Source organism: Carcharodon carcharias, chromosome 16, assembly GCF_017639515.1.
Source record: "Carcharodon carcharias isolate sCarCar2 chromosome 16, sCarCar2.pri, whole genome shotgun sequence".
NCBI lineage: Eukaryota > Metazoa > Chordata > Chondrichthyes > Lamniformes > Lamnidae > Carcharodon > Carcharodon carcharias.
In genome coordinates, this window is record NC_054482.1 from 91,480,459 (window position 1) to 91,503,406 (window position 22,948).

Sequence of the window (22,948 nt, forward strand, 5' to 3'; positions counted from 1 at the left end):
AAATTCATGAATAAGATCAGAACATATGGAATCAGGTGACAACTAGCAGAATTAATAGCATGTTGACTACAAAATTTAAAAAGAGTAGGGGTGAAAAGATTGGTAAAAGTTGAGAGTGGAATTCCAAAAGGATCGATGTTTGGACATTGTTGCTCACCACTTACATAAATTAATTAGACTCCGGAATCGGAAGTACAATACTCAAATTTGTAGATGACACTAAATTGGGCGTGGAGCAAATACTGAGCAAGACGGTGACAATACACAAAACATTAGCAAAATTGCAGAATGGGCATCTAAATAACAAATCTCAATATAGTCAAGTCTGAGGTGGCACAGTTTTGATAGGAGAAAGGAGGCCACCTACTTGGAAAATAATAGTCTAAATGGGGTAGAGATGCAAAGGGATCTAGGGGTGCAGGCATTGTAAGTATTCTTTTTATTGATCGTCAGTTTATAATACTAAACATACAATACAATCTCTCAATTTTAAGAATAAACAGAGGTATAAATCACACTCTAATTCCAACCTTAGTCCTGCCACAAAGTATTGTTCTAAATTCTATTCCGTAAATAAGTTTATTCACTTGAAATTCTGATTAACAGGATAAATTCAATAGAAATCAATAGACCAGAAGAAAAGTGACTAAGAAAAAGACAAAGCACATCCTCGAGATAATTTGTTGTGTAAATGACAGCCCTCAAGAACTCTGGTTATAACACAATACACTTGATGGCCTGTATTTCTCAGTCAGTAGTGAACAAATAGCACTTGCCATTCATCAAGCTTATAGCTCCACACAGAATTTTCTTGGGCTTTTCAGTGGCAACTTGCAGTCACTGGGTGCCTGAAGGACTGGGACAGGGAAAGCAACAGCACATCTCTTCAATCAGATTGTCTGTTTCAGTGAGGGTTCCTTAGAGTCTGTACCAGCAAGTGTAAATTAGAATATTCAATTCAATATGGCATCAAAATAAAGAGAAAATTTAATTGTGTGAGCTAAGATACAGGGAGTAAAACATTGTTAGAGATTTTATAAAAATTATGACGGCATTCTGAAGGAATCAGGCTCTATACCATAAAAGTTAATTTCAGTGCCAGTGGTTGCTTGGCAGTACTCACCGCCCTGTGAAAAATTCATTTACACTTGAATGGACAAGCCCTAACTTTCTGTCATGTTTAATGGGCAAGTATAGCAACATGAGGCCTTTCATGTATTTTAATGTCAAGTCTGTTGGTGCAGTACTGGTGTAGGAAAGCTTGTGCTGGAGCAGGGTTTGTTGGACAGCAACTTCTGAATTTCCATGTTTAACTGCACATATACAGACATCAGGAGTTGCTATCCGATTTACACAATAAGTGAACACTAATAACCTCACCGTTATTAATACTGCAATAGGGACCATTGTCATAAGTAACCTTGGCATTTTATAAAAATTATTTAAACCAGAAAAACAGAAGTACTGAATGGCTGCAAAGCAGACTACAGTAATGGATGGCTAGCAGTGTTCTTGCATGGAAGTAGTAATTCAAATCTAACTATTAGTGATAAAAATCTTACAGTTGTGAGATTTATAGAGTTATCATGCTTTAGGATTATATGTTTTGGTTTATAAAAGAGTGAGAGAGTTTAAGTATGTATCTTTAAATTTAGGGTAAATGAAAGGGGTCATGTGACAAATGCTGAGTCTGCCTGAAAGTAAATCAGGGTTATTTAATTGTTAAAGATTAAAAGAAAGACTCAGTGTTTTATTGAAAAGGAGGTGCCAGGTATTTACACTTGGGGATAATAACAGCTGTTTCAGTCCACGATGAGCAGGCCTTAAGTCTCCTAAGATCCAGAAAGGTGTTATCAACATCAAGTTGCAAAGAGCTGTGCTGGAACCGGTCCTTGTGTTTCTAAGGTGAAAGACCATTGTAATCAGAAATAGCTGATTAACATTTCTACTTGGGTACAAACATAACGTGTTTCCCGTTCCCATGGAGAACAGGATTGAGGAAATCATTTTGAGATCAGGTTACAGGCTTCCCTATGAACCCAGGTATATTACAGAAGGCCACCACAGCTCCTCTCAGTATCTTTTGTTTATTTACTTTATCTTTTCCAACTCCATTTGCACCATTATCCTATTTCATCAGTCCTGTGTTCCACCTTATCATAGACCTTCCCTTTTGCTCTTTCTTCTGCTCCCTCTGTATAAGCTTAAAGCTTGCTAAATCTGTAATATTTTCCAAGTTCTGGCCAAAGATCGTCAATCTGAAACACTGGGTGGAATTTCACTGAACATGCCAGAATGAACATGATGGTAGGGAGTGGTAGAATTGGGCAGGGCTACCCACAGATTTCCAGAGTTGGAAAAACTGTCCCCAATTAAACTGGGGGCAGCAAGGATGCATGAATCTCGCCCACCAGCGGCAGAAGGTCCATTAGGCTCATTAGTGAGCTGACATCAATTATCCTTGAGCCTACTGCAATTTAGTGGAGGCTCAGAGGATTAAATGGAAGTCACACGGCTCTCTACCACCTACCAAAGGTCACTCAGCAAATGCTGTCAGGTATACCAGCAACCTCCCAGGAAGGGGGGGGGGACTCCTGATTAATAGATCAATATTAATATAATCTTAATAACATATTCTTTATCAATATTACTGTTACCTTTTCATAAATGGCACAGCAAAAAGTAAATTCATATTTAGATGGTATGAGAGAAAATATTACATACCATCTGATGAAGTTGCAACTTCAGACACGTTTTTCTGTCCTCCGAACAAAAGAAGTGGAGATAAAAAAAATGAAATGAGGACTCCAAAAGTAGAAGCTCAACTTACACATTGTACAATGAATGTAACTAGTGCCTTAAAACAATCATTGGCTGCTCAACACAAAAGATATTCCAACCTCAAGTCCTGTAAGACAAGAGTCAAAAGTTTCTGCTACCTGCAGAGAAAAGCAGGAGGAAGAAGGGCAGTTGGGGATAAGAAATGTTGAGTCTGGAGTGCCATTAGAGGCACAATTCATTTGCTTTCATCTACCATCTATAGTAGAGGTACTATGCACCTGCTACTAACATCACACTATCAATTTAAAATTGCCTTTACACAAATATACATTAGCTGTTGGATAAAATCAATTGCTGCAGAGTTCCACAGAACAGTTAAACTCTTAAATCTAACTACTGTCCCAGTTCATTCTGATCATTGTAAACTGCACTGGCAGTGGGAGGCCAGTAAGCAGCACTCTGTGCATGTTTGATTGTGCACTTGGATAAAGATCTGCCTTCCAACTCCAATGATGTGAGCATATCATGAAAATGTGCCTCCCTGCTTTTATTGCCGTGAAAATGCAGCCAATACTGTATGAACAATACATTCATTCATTGTCCTCTTTCAAAACTACCTGGTTATAAAATTTCTATTTAAGAGAATATATGTGTCAAAGTTGATGTGACAAAATGCATCATTATATATAATACTGTGCTTTTCAAACTGTGGTTATGATCCACTGGTGAGGTGTGCAAAAGTGCCAAAAGGGTCTGTCAAAACCTTGTACACCATTGATCACTGTGTAAGGTGACCTTTGAAGGCTCAAAAAAATCCTTCCAAAAACATGGGTTGACTTAAATACAGAGTATAAAATATGATCCGCTGCTGTTGGTGTATCTGGTCGCCATTTTGAAATGTAAAAAAAAAGCAACCAGTAATTCAAATAAAATTACTATGACACGTTTTATTCATAGAATAGAATTATTGCAGCACAGAAGGTGACCATTTGGGCCATCATTACCATGCTGGCTCTCCTAAAGAACAATTCACAAACTGCCAGTCTCCTGCCCTCTCCCCACATTCCTCTTTAGATGTTTAGAAAATTTCTAATTCAGAAGGAAGCCATTCTGCCCATAGTGTCTGTGCCAGCTGAAAAACAACCCCAATCCCCTCCCCACCTCAGCCTGATCCCATTCTCTGGCACTTGGTGTGTAGCCCTGGGGGTTAGAGACATCAGGTACAGATAGAATTAATTCATTCTACAAGGATATCTTTAACCACAAACAAAAAGTTTTAAAAAGCTCTTCATCCATGTTGATGTGACATGATGGGTACTTGGTTTGCTGCTGTCCGATGGGGAAATCATTGGAAGCTGGTAACTTTGGCAGAGGTCTTTTACAGGTCTCTAAGTAATCTTGGCCTTCTGCTGCAATATTAGACGTTTTTGTTCCATACAGTAGCTACAACAACTAACTGTTGATCTGAAATCTTTGCTGGACTTGGTTTGATTTTGTCCACAAGTGGGTATATATGCATTGCATTTCTGGTGATGATGTAACCATTCTGACAATTTTTGAGGACCCATTCCGATACATGCTTCAAGATCATGTCTGTGGCTGGTCCCTGTTCTCATGGTGCATTTAGTCTTGGACATCATCTTCAGAGCTGATTCCTTCTTCTATTCTTGCATCAGTTTTCACTAACAATGAACAACGGGTCCTCAAAAATCATCAGAATGGTTACATCATCACCAGAAATGCAATGCGCATGTACCCATTTGTGGACAAAATCAAACCAAGTCCAGCAAAGATTTCAGATCAACAGTTAGTTATTGTAGCTGCTGTATGAAACAAAAACATCTAATATTGCAGCAGAAGGCCAAGATTACTTAGAGACCTCTAAAAGACCCCTGCCAAAATTACCAGCTTCCAACGATTTCCTGCTCTAGGCACAGTTCTTTGACAAGTTAGCAAACGTTACGAATTTTAGCTTGAAGCCATCTTTGTGCTTCAGTCTTTTTGCCAGAGGATCCATTTCTGTTTGTCGTTTGCTATGCACAGTCTGCTCTGTGCGGGGTGCCTTATACTCCCACGCATCTTCTCGGCAACACAGCCTGTATTGCCTGCTTGACACCAAGTGCCGACTTATGAAGGCAAGTAAAGCATGTATTTCAGGCAAAAAAATTGTGACCAACTCCGAGTGCCAGTATAGGATTTCTTAGTGGTGGGGGGGGGGGGAGTCAACTCACATGACGAATATATGCTTAAACATGAATTTTTGGCACTGAGAAAATGAATCGTCTTATACCCCAGATCGACTTATACACTGTGACACATGGTAATCAAGGAGCAATCACACACTGACACATGCAGACTGAGCCCCAACAAAATAGCAGAGACACATTGCCATTTCAAAAACAAGGTCACAAGTCAAAACTAAATTTATATAGACGCAGAAATTTAGTAGATCAGAGCTACTTAATATTAGCTCAGGCATACATGTTTATTCTCCCATTCACATTTATCTTTTGCTACAGTACAGGTGGATCCTGTGGAAAGTTAAACCCATACAACTATCAGGATGACCTAAGCACTCAAAACAATGCCAACGAAGAAACAGCAGATTCAACTGAAAGCAGACCAGAGTGAAACAGCTAGAAAATGGGGAATTGGTTTATTTGCTTATTCAGAGGATGAAAGCATTGCTAGCAAGGCCAGCATTTATTACCCCATTCCTAATTGCCCTTGAAAAGGTGATGAAGAGCTACATTCTTGAACTGCTGCAGTCTATATGGTAAAGGTACTCCAACAGTGGCTAGATAGGGAGTTTGACTACACAATGATGAAAAATGATAACATACATCCAATTCAGGATGGTGATATTAGCCAAAACAACTAAAGAGGGCTATGCCGAAGAATTGCCCTGAAGAACTCCTGCAGCGATGCTTGGTCTCCAAAAAACACAACCATCTTCCTTTGACTTCAGCCAGTGCAGAGGTTTCACCTGGAAACCTTGGTGACACAGTTCATCAAATATTCTGTGCCTTTGCTACTCTCAAGTCATCTTCAACATGTAGATACATTAACTGAGGGAGGATGGTGGGTGGTAATCAAAAGGAGGTTTCCTTGCTCACGTTCAACCTGATGCCCTGAGACTTTATGGGGGTACGAAAACAATGTTGAGGATTCATAGGGCCACTCCCTCTCAACTGTATGCCACTCTGCCAGCACCTATCCTGATAGTGGGATAGAACACACCATGGTGATGGAAGTGTCTGGCTTGGAATCTAGAATATGGGCATAGCCCCAGAATCAGTCAGTAATCATTTAGGACTGAGATATGGAAGAGCATGTCATCAGTCAGAGGGTTGTGAATATTTGGAATTCTGAAAAGATGTGGATGCATCACTGTTGAGTAAATTCAAGGTTGAGAATTGAATTCTTTGGTCAAGAATCAAGGGATATGAGAAGCAGGTGGGAAAAACACAGTCCAGGCAGAAGATCAGCCACGATCACATTGAAAAGCGAAGCATGTTTAAGAGGCCATATATTCCTGCTCCTACTTCTTATGTTTTAATGTATGATTCTGGGATTATGACTATGTTTAGTCTGTGCAACGGCTTTTCAAATGTTGCATTATGACTACGATACCATGTCTGATATATTAATATACAGACATTTTCAAAAGATCAGAAGAAGCAATTGATGTCATCAGCTAGTTCTTAATGCAGCATCTCCCCAAAGCTGGTTGCTACATTGAAAATACTATCACCAATCTGTGCAATGCCTCCATACTTTACTAGAATTTCTTGATAAACACATTATACTGATCTCAGCTAGGGAAACACAGCAAATACAATTACCAACTTTCTTTCTGATAAATGTAAACTATAGATTTTTAAAAACTGCATCTTGTACAATTAGCTGAATAACATTTAACTCAATTACATTTATCAAGGGCTAAAGGAGAACAAAAACTGAAATAACCACATATCTAGTTGTGCAGAATAAGCAGTTTGAAAATATGGTTGATATTCCAGTGATACTTTTCCAAATATTCCTCAGTATCAAAAAATGGATTGTTATTAAAAATCACCAGAGTCAAACAGCGAGCAAGACTTGTTTCAATCAAGAGGAAGAGCTGCACGCCTGCCAAGCCAACAATGCAACAATAAGTTATTCATGGTTGAGAAGATGAACAGCCTTAGAACTTCAGGGCATCACTTGTTTCAAACAGCTTTGAAGTTAGAAAACTAAATCCAGCTTCAAAGCACTGGGCAACTTCTCTTCTTCTTTGCTGCCCCCAATCTAAATTCTCTTCTCATCTCCCCATTCCTGCCCTAAAAAACACATGCTCGACCACAAACTTGCCAAAAAGCCATTTTGATTCTGAATAGTTGCAACAGATTTAAAGCTTATCTAATGTTCTCACAGTCTTCAAGTTTAAAGACCTGGTTCCACATACTTATGATCACATCACTACAAATAAAAATAAGTTTACCAGTGAACACTCAACAAATCAAATTTGTTTGGGGAAAAAAAACGTGAGATTCTGCAGCCTCTGGCCCCCTCCACCAGCCACCCCTTTCCTGAAGGCACTGGCTGGGTTCTGGTAACTTGATCAAGGAATGGCTCTCCATGCAGGAGTCTGGAAACATGTATTTCCAAGCAAATCAATTATAGACAGCACTGCAGTCAAAACCAATGCTGTACCTATTGACAAATACATATGACCCCTTCCCAGCAGGATGACAGCTACTGTGGCAATCAGTACCAGATCAATCAGAACTGTTAACAACTTGTTCATCTTGAATGAGGGAGGAGTTGCATTGGATCTAAACTAATAAGGGAGAGTTTAGATTTTAACTGTATGAGGAGGCTGGTATTTTTAGCATACAAGAGGGCATGGATTTTCATTAACAGGACACTCACCGTTTTGTGCATGAACAGACCGTATTTTTATTGAATGGGAAGTTTGGCTCTCTGGTACATGTGGGTTTGGATTTTGTAGATGTTGATTTGATTGGGTCAGACATGGCATTTAAATCATGTTTCTTACTGATAGCATTTTGATCACATGCAGCCCACTCAATGTGGATCCAGCTCCCTGCCCCAAACAGTTGGTAATCATGGAACAGAACAATGAAGGATCTCCCCCTATTATCTCAAATATATAGATGATTTCATACTGCATATTGCTGTAAAATGTTGTCTACATAACACTTGTGCCTCCAAAAGCAGATTCCACCTGAGCAGGGTTGTCACATTATTGCATGCATAGCACGAATTATAGTAAATGAACACTAGTGCACTTAGTGAAGCAAGCAACTTGTTTCCCATTTATTCCTGCCACAAATAGCCTGCCCAACTCAACTCTTTGAAAGGTTTAGAAACTGAATGGAATCCAGCATAGTTTTTAAAAGTTGTCTGAAAATAGTTCACAGTATTATCCCAAACACAAAAGAACCTCTGAAAAGCTCTCACTTACAACCTGCTCAGGTAGCTATATTTGGGGAAAAAAAACGTGAGATTCTGCAGCCTCTGGCCCCCTCCACCAGCCACCCCTTTCCTGAAGGCACTGGCTGGGTTCTGGTAACTTGATCAAGGAATGGCTTTTGATGTTGGCAAGGCAAAATCCTAATAGCATCAGAGCCAGGGGTGAAGTATAAGGCTACAAAATCTGTTCAAAATTCCACAACTTCTGTGTAAAATTATAAAATGAAGTGTGGCTCACTTTTCAAAATAATGAATAATACAAGTGTTTGCAAAGGTCTCTGCAAACACTGCATTATTTTATACTCGGAATCTGGTTACAGTTAATGCCAAAAGTGAAATTAGTTTGCAACGTAGTATCAATTAGGGTAAGGGGCAAACAAAAAAGTTACAATCAACTATACATGATAAATCATTGAAAGCACAGTATAACATTCGAGTTTTATTGCCATATTTTGAAATACTCAAAAATCAGGTTTTCATTTGTTAAATCCAAATACACAGAATCACTATAACTAAGTTAAAATATTGTTGGGGATGGGGATGGAAATTTAGCTGGAGGGGGATGGGGGAACATTGTGAATAAGACTAAAGAAAAGGATTATGATTTTACATTTACTATTTAGGATGGAATTTTGTTATTAGGATCCACCACCCCAAAACACAGGTTGACCAATGCTGATTCCATTACACCAGCAGACCCTGTATGTCCAAACAACTCCAGCCTATTTAATGAAGCAAGCGAACAGATAGGGAGAATATAACTAAATATAACTTGTCCTCATCTGGCAGTCCTGTAGGAATATTGATTAAAAATCAAGAATGAGAACCTTGCCTGACATTTCTCTATCTCTAGCTCAGAGAAACTGAAGCTCGTTGTTGATGTAGCAGTGGTCAAATACAGAGACCAAACTAATTCAAATTAGGGCCCAAGCTTCCCTGGCCTAATGGCTCAGAAGAATACATGATACAATTACCTACTGATTTATTGGACAGTTTTCTTCAAAGCCATTTTGACCTCCCCAAGGAATCACATGTTAAAAGTTATTTTTTTTTGTACCTTTCTCACACGCTTGAATATTTTTGTTTTAACAGGATAACTGACACGGGAAGATGTAACTGGGTTCCAAGCCTGACCATGCAGAAGGACTCAACTAACATATATAACTGAAATGTCAGATGCACCCCATAATAAATTGTCAGCCTTGCTTCACTCTTGCCTGATTCAGAAGGTTACAGCACAACGTACATGCAAAAATATTGTTGGGGAATAGGAAGAACAAAGAACCAAATATTGAATTTACCATTCAGAAGGGAGCCTTGCCATCAGGGTCCAGCACCCCCCCCCATACAATGCAGGTTGATACTTCAGTGTAGTACTGTTGGAGTGCTGCACTGTTAGAGATGATGTCTTTTTATTGAGAAGCAAAATTTCTATCAGGTAGACTTAAAGATCCCACAGCACTCTACAAAATGGAACAGGGAGTGCTCTTATCGAATAAGTCAATATTTATCCCTCAACCAACATCACTAAAACAGATCACCTTATTACCTCAGTGCTGTTTGAGATGAAGTTGTGCATAAGTTGCTTGCTGGGTTTCTCTACATCACGAAAATGACACTTCAACAAAAAAAGCACTTAGGTGGTTTTGAAGCGTTTTGGGACACCAACAAAAAAAGCACTTAGGTGGTTTTGAAGCGTTTTGGGACACCCTGTGATCGTGATAGGTACTATAAAAATATGGTTTTGTCTACTTGACTTCACTTTCACATTATTAGACTCCGGGGGTTGAATTTGTAAAAAGAGGCAGGCAGGCTCTCAATTTGATGCTACCAACCTCCGTACAGGTTTCCCACCATGATTCCAACTCTGAATCATTTTGAGAGGAGAGGCCGGTAGCTAATTCCATTAGTTGCTGTAATCAAGGGTCTATTAAGCACTGATTAGGATTTGCACATTGGCCTGAACCATGCAAGGGATTCAACCCCAGGCCCATAATAGGAGCTAGGCCACAGCTGCAGCCACTAGATGTCCCCAGATGGGTGGTGGTTGGGGGGGGGGGGGGGGGGGGGGGGGGGGAGGGGGGGGGGGGGGGGGGGTGTGGTTTTGCCCCACTCATTGGCCCTCAGTGTTGGGAGCCCACCTGCTGTCCCTGATTGATGGGTGAGCCTGCTCCTTTTGATTGGCTGAAGCTTTCAAAAACATGCAGGGCATGGGGGCTGGCTCCAGGTCCTGCCTCCCAACCCACAATTAAAAATTCAGGCCAATACTCCAAACCAATTCCCCAATTTCCCCATTAAAAATAAATCTAGTCAATTTTTAAGAACTATCAATACTACTTTTACTTTTAAGCCAAATGCTATGACCTACAATAATAGCTGAATTCACATGAAAAGGACTAAATGAACTACCCTTTACATGTACACATAGGGCCAAAATATACTTAAATAATGCTGAGCACCATTATTTATGTGCACAAATTGCACAGCAATCAGACAAGTGTAACATGTGCTTAAATGTAAAACCTGAAAGCTGCAGTTTGGGGTGTGCTCCTCCAACAATAGCTTCCCAAAAAAGGCATCTCAGGGCCTGATTCACTATTCAAATGCATTGAGCACCATTCCTGTACTTGCATAGTAGATATGAACTCATCCCACCCCAGGGCTTGCCCAGTTCCGTCTGCATTCTCTTTAACAGAGTGGTAAGTCATAATTACTGTTAAACAACCTCTCTGACACTGATAATTAATTATAAGTGTGAAGTCTCATTCCTTTTACTTTCAATTATTGGAGATTATAATAAAAATGTATTTTTCAACCACACTTTTCCACACTCTCAATCTGATCTTTCTTTCCCTCTCTTTATATAGCTTTCTACAGCTGATTTGATATTGCATTCAGTATTTGAGTTTACACTTCCTGGTTCAGACTCTACTCTTCAATCCACCAGCTGGATTAGTTAAGGAGATGCACAGTTCTGGGATCTGTGCATAGGTCCTACATGCCATACAAAGGGCACTGTGCTGTTCTGATCTCCCATTTACAGCAATTTGCAGTGCAAAGTCTCTGGAAATTAAACAGGCAAGGGCAAATCTAATGCTGTTCATTGGTCAGCTACAGCAAATTCTGGCTCAATATGTCCACAGCACGCACAACAGACAGAAAGAGATTTCATTCTGACATCCATCACTAGCTTGAAGTGGCACTGATTCACATTAGCACCAGCTACAATAACCCAACAACCCAGATGTAGATCAGATTTATGCAGGCAAGAGTAAATTCACAATGCATAATTCAACTCAAGTCCAAATCCTAATTGGTGTTTAGACACACATTAGGGAAGTGGTTTCCCTGAAACTACAAGCTTATTGAATTGATATTCATGCTGATTCCATTAAAACGCAACCAAGTAGCATGTGAAACATTAAGAGTTTTAAAGATCGTTTGAAAGGATTAAACTGGTCTCTAAAATTCAAGACAAGCAGGTTTGCAATGAGCCCATAAATAAATATAGTGTTCTATATACACTAAGCCATACAGTCTAAGTTCTAGAAGGTTCTGGTAGTCCTGGAGACAAGACAAGATAAATTTGAAGCCATGGAACCCCCTACAGAAAAAAGTTTGAGAACTGTAGGTCCTTTTCTGGAAAGAGGTGTGATAGTTTAAGGTACCAATTTTTCACTAGTTACCTTCAATACCACAAATTTGATTCCCAATCTGTGGTCTGAGTAGAGTATTATAACTGGTTACAAGTGGCCTGGGCTACAGCAAGTGTTCCATTAGCTAGAAGTGGGCATCTATGAATGGCAGATAAGGCCACAATCAGCTTCCACCACCAAACATCCCAACCAGGCCATGGACTCATCTTATAGATTTAAGGCCTTCACATTAGAGCAGTGGCTACACTTGGAAAAAATATTCTGACTGTTATAGCGCTTCAAGATATCCAGAGTCATGAAAGGTATCATACAAATGCAAATTCTTTATTTCTGAGAAAAAGGAGGTAAGAAGAGTGGCAGAAATGAAATGACTCCAAACAAAATAAAAATTGCTCAATGGCGAGCAGGCCATGCAACATCTGTGGGGAGAACAGACAAGTTTAATGCTCAGTACGGACACTTAGTCAGAAATCTGATATTACAGATGAACAGCATTTAAGAAGACAAACAAAGAGTAGGGACTGGAGGCCTCCTCATAATTCAAACCTGGCAGTTACAATTACCACTGACCTGAAAAACATTCATATGAATACTAACAACAAAAGGCATGAAACAGATGAACAGCCCTTGAACAGAAGAATGTGTGTTTTTGTTCTGTAAGGTATACCCTGTATTAAGTAGTAGATATGCTCCTGGAAACCACGACCTAAATCAAAACTACTTATATTGAAGCAAGATTTCCCATTTAAATGTATGCAATATTAGGAGGTGCATTCCCAAGTCAAGATTTTCAGCCCCAATACAAATATGAAATAAACAAAATACAACACAAATAATTCTACATTCCCAGTGATGTGACAAAGAACCAAAGAGAACAACAAGTTTTTGTTTAAAAGCAAAAAACTGCAGATGCTGGAAAACTAAAACAAAAATAAAAATACCTGGAAAAATTCAGGTCTGGCAGCATCTGCAGAGAGGAACACAGTTAAAGTTTCAAGTCCATATGACTCTTCAACAGAACTAAGTTCTAGTTTTTGTTTATCCTGATTGCTCCAAAATACATTCCCAAGATATAGTCAGCATATTTTTGAGAGATTGATTTCCTCCATGCTCACTCATGTTAATTTGTTTTATCCTTTAAAACGACCAGGTTGGCTGTGCTATTTTCCTCTTGCTCACGGACATTTGTCCCACTAATGGGCAGCTTCCTCACAGTGCTCTACCTCACTGTTATGTTCATGGCCATTGGGCGCTTCAGAAGGATCAGGGGATCTGAGCACTGTAGTGGTGATCAGGATTGGAGCCACTAAACTCCTGGTCAATCTCCTGGGGCAAGTGAGAACGCAAGTAGCCATGGGCTATTTCTCCGCCAGCACCGCCACTATCACGAAACATGCAGAGCCCTCAGCATGGAAGAACAACATGTTGACGGGAGGAGCATGTTCGGGGTGGGGGGGGGGGGTGGTGGGAGGAGAGAGAAGAAAGAGACCAAAACCTAAACTGACAGTTCTAGATAATAGGGAAACAGCTGTTTCAACAAGTCACCCAGCCCCAAGTAACTACGCAGACAATTACAAAAAAAAACTTTTGCACCCGGTTCCTGGGTAGGTAGCACTTATTGTACAACAACTTAATCATGAAAATACCCAATACAAAATATAGCTGTAATTACAACCCATCAACAAAAAAAATGAGAACACACATGACTTTGAAGGTGGAGGACAGAAGAGATTAAATGGCATAAGAACTAGTTGTGCAGGGTCAATGCGAGTGGTGATGAAGTAAGAAACAAAGCAACAAAAAAGTGCCTACAGCAGGTGTGCTACTGTCTGAAAGTAAAAATGAAGATAACAAATGAAATATCCAAAAAAAGAAAATGGAGGCAGAGATTACAGACTAAAATTGTAGTTAGGTGCAGCTTTTGTTCCTTTGTGTCTGTTCTTGTCCCACACTCCCTTTGGCCCTGCACAACTAAATGTCATTTTAATCTCTCCTGTCCTCCACTCTATCTGACCTCCATTTTTTCTTTATTTTCCACCCTCCCCCTTGCTCAAAACCTATTGCATTGCTAACTTTTCCAATTCTTATCAAATGTTATCAACCTGAAACATTAACTCTGTGTCTCACTCCACAGATCTGCCAGACCTGCTGGGTATTTTCTGCATGTTCTATATTTATTGAATATCTTTATGCTTTAGTTATTTATTAGTTGTACTCCTGTAAAGGGGGCCAAATTTTGCTTGATCCTTAAAATAAAAGCAAAATATTGCGGATGCTGGAGATCTGAAATAAAAACGGGAAGTGCTGGCAAAAAACTCAGGATGTCTGGCAGCATCTATGTAGAGAGACAAAAACAGAGTTAATGTTCACGTCCAATATGACTTTTCTTTGGAGCCATATGGGACTTGAAACGTTAACTCTGCTTTTCTCTCTCCACAGATGCTGCCAGACCTCCTGAGTATTTCTAGCACTTAGTTTTTATTTAATCCTTGTCAATTTATTTAGAAAAGGCATAACACTCATTAGCATGAGATGTTTTAGAGTGAAGTGGACTGCCAGTAACAGTCAGTCAGTCGCCAACAAGATATAATATTAGACAACTGAACTTGTTTAATTACTTTGTTCTTGTTCTTTGTGCTACATTCAAGAGTTTTTTTTTAAATGTAAAATCAGTAGCTTTAAAATTTCATTCTTGCAGCTCAGGATAGCTGAGCTGAGAGCATTGTATTATATTGATGAGTCACAGAAAATGGACCAGAGTTTGCAGTCAATGCTCACCACTGACCTCAAAGAAAGCTGTCCACAAAGATTTAGTGGGCTCTGAGCAATCAATTTTACCCATCCCAATGTTAATTTCAATATGGCACCATGTATAAGTGATCTCTGGCATCCAGAAACAGTGAAGTCAGCAAACAGATGGAACAGCCAATCAGACTGAAGAATTCTTAGCAGGAAGTTATAAAAACGATCATTCACTTTTTAATCATTTTACAAGAAGCAAAACAAGAATAGGTAGATACAAAAACAAAAATAGTGGGAAAATCTCAGCAGGTCTGACAGCGTCTGCGGAGAGGAAGACAGTTAACGTTTCGAGTCCGTATGACTCTTCATCAGAACTAAAGAAAAATAGAGATGAGGGGAAGTATAAGCTGCTTGAGGGGGGTGAGACAGGTAGAACTGGACAGAGGGCCAGTGATAGGTGGAGGCAAAGAAGAGATTGCCAAAGATGTCATAGACAAAAGGGCAAAGGGGTGTTGACGGTGGTGATATTAGAGTAAACACCTTGTCGAACACCAGGAGAGAAATGGAAAGCAATGAAGGTGAACAGGGCAAAGGAGACAAGCAGAAATCCTGTCGGAAAGAAGAGCAGTACTTTTTTAAGGTAGGTATTACATATGGAGTTATGGTGGAATTAAGGTAAAAGCCAAAATATCAAACTTTAAAAAAAAGTTTTAAACATCTTTGAAATTTTTACCATGGAATGGAGGTAATGACAATCTATACTTCTAAATTAGTTTTTCAAGGCCAAAGAAGTTGTTCCCTGCTCAGTAGCTATTATGGCTTAATATGCTTTTGAAAACCCTTTTTTCCTCATTCTCATTTCTCAGTTTTTTCTCATTTCTTTGCTTCTCATTCAACTTTTTCTAATGGGTTTTTCAACGAGAAATGCATAAAATATTGAAGTTCATGTCATATCAATTCTTTGCCAATTGCATCTGTGAAGACTGCAACAGCACACCCTATGGAGAAGCAGGGTATCACTGACAACAACTTCTGATCTCCATTTTTAACTGCTCATATGCAGACATCATAAGATGCTCATCAGTTTTATAATGACAGCAAATGCTGACAGTTCTCCCATCATTACAACCGTAAGTTCCCAGAAATCTTTCCAACATTGTCAGATAGGACTCCTCTTCTTTGGCTACATATATGATTCTTTATTCAAGTCTTGAAAAGACAGCACAGTACACTCTTTTGCATTTGGTCTTGTTTAACCTGATGATAAATTTTAAAATTAATATCTAAGTATGTGTGTGTGTGCTCACGAGTGAGAGGGAGACACGTAGATACATGCACACACCATTCAGCAAAATTCTCTCAAAGGAAATTACAAAAAAACAGCATCAAAAGTTTCTCTGGAAATGGGTTTCAGTGATGTTCAGTGAAAGGTGTGCCAGACTGATTCCATCTGCCTTGTTTTCCAAATTTCAGCTATAAACCAAATCCAATGCAAGTGAGGAAAACAAGTCTTCATTCGAGTAGGAATATTTGCATTTCAGCCTTAGGCTACTATTAATTTTATGTACAAAGATGTATTTTGAAGCAGGCTAAGGAGAAGATGGAGACAGGCTAAAGTAGCACATAACAGAGGAATTCTTTTGCAGTTTCATGCAGCAACTTGGTTCTTTAAGATAGTGGTATGGAAAATCAAAAGCACAAATTTAACATTGAAAACTAAGGGTACTCAATTACTATGACTGGAGGTAGACAAATATCTGAAGTCCAACTTTTATTGCAGACTGAAGTCTGTACATAAGAAAACCATTTAAATTATATTAACATTTTATTAGAAATGCTGCTCAGCAATCCTAGCACATTCCTTATCAGTGTTCCACTTTATTTAATTCCATAAAATCTAAGTCTAGTGAGTCAGTTGAATAACCTGTACAGAAAACTGCATCATCCAATACTTCTCACTGTGGAAATTAGTAGCAAAAAGAATTCTGTGTTAGATATAGAATTATCATACCATAAAAAAGTAATACAAAAGCAAAATACAGCAGATGCTGGAAATCTGAAATAAAAACAGAACATGCTAGAAATACATAACAGGGAACAACAGAAACAGCATTTGTGGAGAGAAACAGAGTTAACATTTCAGAACTGGTCCTGCTTAACTTAACCTTTCAGTTTTAAAACATTGACTCTGTTTCTTTCCACAGATGCTGCCTGACCTATTAAGTATTTTCAGCATTTTCTATTTAATTCCAAAAATAAAGTACCCTGGTCTAGAGAAGTACATTTAAGTCCACAATATTTTTCTGCCCAAGGCTGGCCAAATTTAAAAACACCACTAAAGTCCACCTGCTGAAATTACAAAAGGTTCTTTTTAAATTTTTGAGCATTCAGCCAAATGCATGAAAAGCCAGCATTAAAAAGATTTATGTGTTACTCACTAAGGAGCAAGGCTTTTTACAAGTTAACACAAGTTTTGGCACATAACAGCAACAATATGGAAGTATAAAGCATTTTAACACAGAAAAAAAAACTATGTGCAATAGGACAAGGATTGACACCAAGCCAAAGCAGAGGATATTAAGATGGGTTGTTAAAAGCTTGGTCAGAGAGATAGGTTTTACACAGGGTTTAAAGGAGAACCTGATATTTGTGTCTGGCATTCTCCCCAAGCTAATTCAAGATCTACAAAGGACTGGAATACCACAGGTCTGAGATGTTCTATACCAGATTTAGGGAACGGTTGGGAAACATCCTGGATGCATCCTTTTTCTGTAGTGCACCGGACTAGATCCACTGCTGCATCTCTACAAACATGGGTATTATCATCAATCAGGCTATTTTGAGAGCATGAACACACAGTTCACATGCCCTCCTCGGTTAGGACAGGAGTGATCTCAGAGGTGCACTGAAGAACTATCAAGGTGAGACAACCACCTTTGGGTTGCTGGTTTCATTGGGTAAAACAAAGTCCAGACTGCTGGCACATATGCTGTCATGCAAAACAAGTTGGTGGACAAAATGTGAATGCAGCAAATGACTATCTACCTAGGTAGGAAACCATCATCAGATGATTGTAGCAGCCTACACATACAAAAGTGAAGTGGCTTAGCAGTTTCAACAAGAAACCAACAAGAACCTGGACAGAATCTGGAGTCAAAGGAAGGTGAATATCCCTATGAAAGCACAGATCTCTCAGATCTGCATCCTTCCATTACTTCTGTATGAATACAGACAACACTTAAGAGAGCGGAAGGATTTCACGTCAGGGGTGACTTCTCGGAAAGAGATAGTCTGGATATGTCTGCAATGCAAACGGGACAAGGATCAGCCTTGAGAAAATTGAAGGCATCATTATTCTTCACCACCAGCATTCGCTGGTTACTTTGCCTGTCTCAGAGACTAAAGTTCCCATGATCTGGGTATTGAACATAGGAAACAAAGTCAGAAAGGATGCTCCAAATTGGAGTTAGCCATGGAGGTTGCCTCAGCTAAGCCAGAAGTGTCAGATCAGCAATGATCCAGTGGAACTCTGATGCTTGGAATGAATTCATACAGTGGGAATATGGATTTTGACAGAACAAACCTTGCTGTCTAGGCAGATCTGCCTCCTTAAAAAGAAGAGGGTGGAGGATCCACAGAAAGTTGGAGGAATGGGGATTAACTGGGAGCATCTTGGGTTGGAGAAGGTATTTTTTTGGGATCTGGGACCCATTGTAGGTCAACAAACACAAGACTGATTGGCAAGTAGGTCTTGGTGCAGGTTAGGATACAGACAGCAAAGATTGGGGTGAGCTGAAGTTTATGGAGGATGGGATGCCCACCAGGAAAGCGCTAAACTAGTTGAGTCTGGAGGTGGCAAAGGCATGGATGAAGGTTTTGGCAACAGATCAGCTGAAGCAGGGGTGGTGAAAGTTGTTGCCTTATTTCATATGAACAGTCTGAGAAATGGAAAGATAGAGGATCAGAAATTCAGCTCGGGGTTATATAGTTTGCCAGGAGTCTGGTTCAACCTGAGACCATAGCTATGGAGGAGGATGGAATTGGTCACAAGGGTTAGAGTTAGTGCTGAGGCCAAAGGTTATGGCTGTGATCATCCCAAAATTTAACTCTTAGCTGAGATTAAAGATCAATTAATATTAAACAGAGAAAAATTATTCCTGGAAAGCATTGTGGGAAATTAGATTTAAAAAAGTATAACAGATAAGCAATAGCGAACATCAGATACTCAAGAAAAGCACAGAAATAAATAAAGTACCACCAATATAAGGATAAAAGCTCTAATACTGACAAGGTGTTCTGTATCTCAGCTAATCAAGTCTGGAAAGTAATACTACTTATTTTGCATGAAAAAGTTTTCTTTAAAAGTCCCGAGAGGTTGAACAGCATGCTATAGAAAAATGATCCGCTACATGTGCTTTTCTTCATGAGTTATTCTAGCTGTAAGACATGACATCGTGGAAAAAAATGACTTCAATAGAATTTAGGAGTAAAATGCCTTAAATCAGATTATTTATGCATTGATCTTCTCAAGCAAGACAGACCTGCATATTCAGAATTTTAATATATAATACATACATACATGGTTTGGATTTTACAAACTTAGAAGAGCAGATTTTAACCAAAACAGCATTTTTAAGTAGGTGAGAAATGAATAAAATGTGTAATGTACAATTTGCACTCCAGAACGAAAGACACATTATTGTGATGAATTCCTCCTACTACAGCCAATATCATATTTACAATTGCCACGCCAAAATGACAACAGTAATTTTATATGGCTAATTGTGGATAGGTCAGGGCCAAGATTGCGCACTTTGGTGAAACAAAAGCCCACAAAAATGTAAAAAAATTAGTAACACAAAGAAAAAAGTGCACCAAACTCTGAAGGACCACTGCTTTCTCCAGTCATTTTATTCAGTGCGAATCAATTGCTGTACTTGGCAAGCTTGATGTAAGTCAAACATAATTGCAATGAGTCGAGAACAAGATGGCTCCTGTAATAACCATCTAAAACAAAGTCAGACTGTCAAAAATCAATCCTTAACGCTCCAAAAAAAATGTTTAATAGATATTGGATAAAAATTCTAATAAGAAAAACTTAGTTTACTGTATGAAAAGGCTTTCAGTATAATTATAATGCCCAGTATTACTACTATGTTATACCTGTACAATATTGAGCCATGTCTAATGTACGCATTTATGTATTTGGCAAGTATTTTTAAAATATATAAATCCTAGTTTTATTGGCTAATATTAAATATGAAAAGCTGCAGCATCTACGGATAGATGAAATCTAAACAAGAGTCCATGTATTTCCGCCAGATACCTTTGTGAACCAGTTGATCATTCTCTCACAAAGCTCGGTCAGAATTCACAACCAGAGTACAGTATTGCTACATAATATAGCTAGGCTCCTCAGAGTGAATGGATAGAAAACTCTCAAGGCTTTCATGTTTACCTTTCCCTAAGATCTGCAACACTTGAGTGAACATGAATGACAAAACAAACCAAAAACCTAAATACGCAAATTAATCACAGAGTGGACGACGTTAAGAGTGCCTGGACGTTTTCTTGTTAATTTTAAAACAAAAACCACATTTACAAAACACACCAACCCGCCTAAAGTCGCCCTTCACGATAAATCTGAATTAACCTTTGGACGGCGGGATAAAATTACACGCTAAGCTTTTGAAGAGGATCAAGTCTCAGAGTAAGGAGCGTCTCCAACTGATCAGATATATTGATCCTAATTGCACAACCTCGTCTCTCAAGCTCACTCAATCTCTGGGGATTCTACGGAGGAACCGACGCCACCATTTGAAACACGCATACAATTCATGGGAAACGAGAAAATCAAGTCCGAAACAAATCTAAAATTTAAAAACAAATATATGGGACTGATCAATTCATACGTTAATAAGAAAAACATACTTCAAAGATCGGGTCTAAATACGGCATCTGTCGCTTTCAAAACCATAGGTCACGACAAATTCTAATAGAAAAATTAAACCAATACACCAGTTTTAATACTTTCTAAATATAAAATCAAGCCCAATCTAAAATGTAAGAACAGCCGTTTTAAACCTTTGCTAATTTGTGCTGGTTAAGCGAAAATATATGTTTAACGATTTAATATTCCTAATCCAAGGTTGTCAAAAAAAAGGGCAGATATTGCCAACCAGTAAAATTGGAAGTTCAATGATTGTTGCTTCTCTCGTTGGCAGATGCTAAACGTTTTCTTTCACCATTTTTAAATGTCCCTTTTCCTCAAACTCAATGAAACATTTACGCAACGGGGAGCCTCTCGGATTGTGGAAATTATTTTGAAATCAACGGCATACTTTTCATCCCAATAAATAAGAATCCAGTGTCCCAAGGCACGGTGGCTCTACCCCTAAATTTATCGCTGTGGCGTCTGAAGCCTGTATCTGAAAAAAAATTTCAAATACGACCTGACCGCACTTAGTAAACGCGATGTTGAGGGGGGGAGGGGGGAAGGGGGGGGATCAAAATGATACAAACCCACTTCCTTCAACATAAGGATAGACTGAAGATCAAAAATCACATTTAAACGAACCAATCTCCAGTTGCTAACCTTATCGTGTTGGAGCAACCCCCCCAACCCTAACCTAACCCCCCCTCCAACCACGAATAAAGAGAGAGATTGAGACACGGAACACGCCGGCAGGTAAAATTTGGTTATAAGCTACCAGCACGATTCCCCCCACCCCGGACTCCCTTTGTGTTTCCAATTTAAGTTTACGGCCGATTTTCCAATCGCCGCTTCGTTTCTCTCGCTTTCAACAGGCGGTGGAGTTTGGTTTCGGCGGCGGGGGGAGCGAGGAGGGGGGGGATTGAGAGGGGGGGGGATGGGGGGGGGGGTGCAGGGCTGTTTTTTTTCCTTTTGTCAAAACCTCTAAATAAATAAATAAATGTGTTTCATTTTGAGAGATCGGGGAAATCACAGATCGAAAATACAAGCAGTTCAGTTTCTCACCACGGAGATATTTATATATTATATAATATATATATATATATAGATAAAACACACACACACACAATCTCCTCTTCAACAGGCGGCCGGGGAGCTGCAGACAGACCGGAGCCCAAGCTTCACCTGCGGCTTTGCGGATTCAACAACAAACACACACACGAGAGAGAGAAAAAAAATCACTAAACTCAAGTCAAACTCTACCAATTTGAAACAAAATTCCTCCCGCAGGTTTTTTTTTGGTACTTCGCTACTCACCGCACACGGCCGTCTCAAGTCTCCCTCAGCTCCATGCATAATGTCCAGCTGCCCGCCTCACGATGCCCGTAACTCAAAAGCCCGGGCACCTTCCAGCGGCTCCCTCTCACCTCTCTCCTCTCCTCTCGCTCGGACCGCACCCAAAGATAAAACTCTCCTTCTACCTTTCAACTTTATTTATTTTATCCTATGTTGTGTATGTGCGTGTTCGTTTCTGCTCCCGAACTCGCTCTTTCCTCCTTCGTTCAACACACACACAAAACACACTCTCAGTGCGGGACTCGATCTCACTCCAGCCGCGTCTCTTTACTCCCAAGCGCTACTTAGCACACTTTCCACGGACGCCAAAGCCTAACCGTCGCCTGGCGCCGAGTCCGCCCGAACGCCTTCGGCAAACTTCGGCATCGCCTGCTGATGGCGTCATCCAAACCAAAATGCGCTCGCGGGGTGATGATGGTTCGCCGGGGGTGGGGGGGTGGGGCGGGGCAGAGCGGTGCGGGGCGGAGGCTTGCCCCCCTCGGAGGAACTGAAAGGTTGACTCGCAACAATGCTGCTATTGTGACGTCGCCGGGCTGGGAGACCTCTCGAGGACGCGGATAGACCGAAAATTCCCAAAGCGCAGGATGAACCCGGAAAGCTCCAAAATACACAGCGGGACTGAATCTATTCGTGGTGTGATAGATACGTGGCTATAAATATGCTGCTAATGCAGAGGGGAACCGGACATTGTAAACTGGAGTGTTGCTTTGCGGGGTGGTTAAGTGCGGCTTTTCGTTCCTTTTAATTTTAAATGCTTGTGCAGTTCATTTGCTGTTTTAGAATAGCTTTAATACGTATAGTCAAGAAGAAAAGGTCCAACGGAGTAGAAATAAAATCGAAGCTGGAAAATCTGGTGGAAAGGATACAACAGTGTTGCACAACTTATAACTATACCTTCACCCATCCCCGAGGGAAACTAAACTGAAGTTAAATAGCATACCACTAAGGCGGACCAAGCAGCTGCCCACTCCAACGACCAAATGAACCCAATAAACTCGGAAAC

The 22,948-nt window shown here is 39.8% G+C and overlaps 1 protein-coding gene across 7 annotated transcripts in view; it reads right to left on the bottom strand.

Moving 5' to 3' along the window:
* ptprfa (protein tyrosine phosphatase receptor type Fa) overlaps positions 1 to 22,293 on the bottom strand; it is a 509,773-nt gene extending 487,480 nt beyond the window's left edge. For 4 of the 7 annotated variants that reach the window (XM_041207577.1, XM_041207574.1, XM_041207576.1 and 1 more), the window contains exon 1: positions 21,907 to 22,293. The gene's annotated coding sequence lies outside the window, so the exon portion shown is untranslated. Of the gene's footprint in view, positions 1 to 2,724; positions 2,759 to 21,906 lie in introns of all 7 variants that reach the window. The other 3 variants (XM_041207578.1, XM_041207575.1, XM_041207572.1) reach the window with 2 other exon arrangements.
* Between the last annotated feature and the right edge of the window lie 655 nt (positions 22,294 to 22,948).